This window comes from Chinchilla lanigera, unplaced genomic scaffold, assembly GCF_000276665.1.
Source record: "Chinchilla lanigera isolate Chin_1 unplaced genomic scaffold, ChiLan1.0 scaffold00007, whole genome shotgun sequence".
Taxonomy (NCBI): domain Eukaryota; kingdom Metazoa; phylum Chordata; class Mammalia; order Rodentia; family Chinchillidae; genus Chinchilla; species Chinchilla lanigera.
In genome coordinates, this window is record NW_004955408.1 from 34,988,623 (window position 1) to 34,990,081 (window position 1,459).

Sequence of the window (1,459 nt, forward strand, 5' to 3'; positions counted from 1 at the left end):
AGCTGCTATTTTAACATGCCATTGAGACTGATGGAATTTTCCTGTTCGACTGGACTGCCTATTATGTACCAACACTAAACTTTTAATTCACCTAGCAATTTATTGTCAGATCCTTGAAACTGTATCATTGCCTATGGATGTGTAAGCTAAATTTGTAGGTATGGAATTGTTGGAAGAAGGTGCACATTTTAAATTGTGAAGGCTGCTGCTAAGGAAGATTTGAGTATGTTTTAATGTCTGGTGGGGCTGGTCCCCTCTCATTCTTTTATTTGCATGGAGGGAGAATTTTTCCATCAAATGAAAACAAACAATATTTATGGGGATGGCGTTAAAATTACAAATTAACCTAAGGAGAAAACCATGTTTTGATGTTAAGTCTCCCATTCTAAGAATGCAGCATGTATTTTCACTTGTTTGAATCTATTTTTCTCCTTCAAGAGTTTTATTTTTTTAAAAAAATATTTTTCATATAAGATTTAGACATGCCTTAGTAAGTTTTTACCTTAACTTTATTTTTCTTACAATCACAAAGGGGTCTTCTCTTGAAGTATACCTATTAATTATTTTAGGTTTGTATACAGATAGAAAGTCTTTTAATTTTTTGCTAAATATTTTTATTGAAGTGTAATTATAGAAGAGGGCACAAATCATAAGTTTACAGCTTGATGAATATTCATGAAATGAGTGCACCTATGTAGCCAGCACCTGGATCATGAAACAGAACATTACCAGCACCAGAGTCCCCTTGTATTGTTTTCCAGAGACAAAGAAGCTAGGTTAAAAAGTAATGTACACAACAGACACTTACACAAAGTTCAAAAACAGGTAAAACTAAACCGATAATGAATTAAGTCCTAATAGCACTTGCCCTTGGGAAGGGAGAACAAAAGAAGGTGATTTCTGACAGCATACATGACCTTTGCCTACCCAGTAGTGTATTTCCCCTAAATGGAATCAGAGTATGTACTCTTATTTGGGGCTGCCTGCTGACATTTGTAGCAACTGTATTTAATTGATACTTTACTAAGTTTTAAAAATGGTTTTTCAAAAAATTCCTCTGGGCTTTCCAGAAATATAAGGTCTGCAGATAGTTTTTTCTTAATTCTTGCCTTCATTTTGTCTAATTTCCTGGGCTAAAATTCCCAACACAATATTAAACAGTAGAGGACACAGCGGTCTTACGTTGTTTCTGACTTTAGTTGAAAAGCCTCTTTTGTTTCAATACTAAGATGCTGGCCTTCAGGCAGAGGTACAACGTTAATGAGTTACTCAACAATTTCTACTTACTGAATATATTTAATTGTATCCTTAATTGTATCAAATGTCTTCTGTGCAAAGATAATCATACTTTTAAACTCAATATGAATTTTAAGATCTAGTATCAAATAATCCTTGCATTCCTATAATAAACAATTTAGTCACGATTTATTTCCTTTCAAAAGTGCTACTGGATTATTTG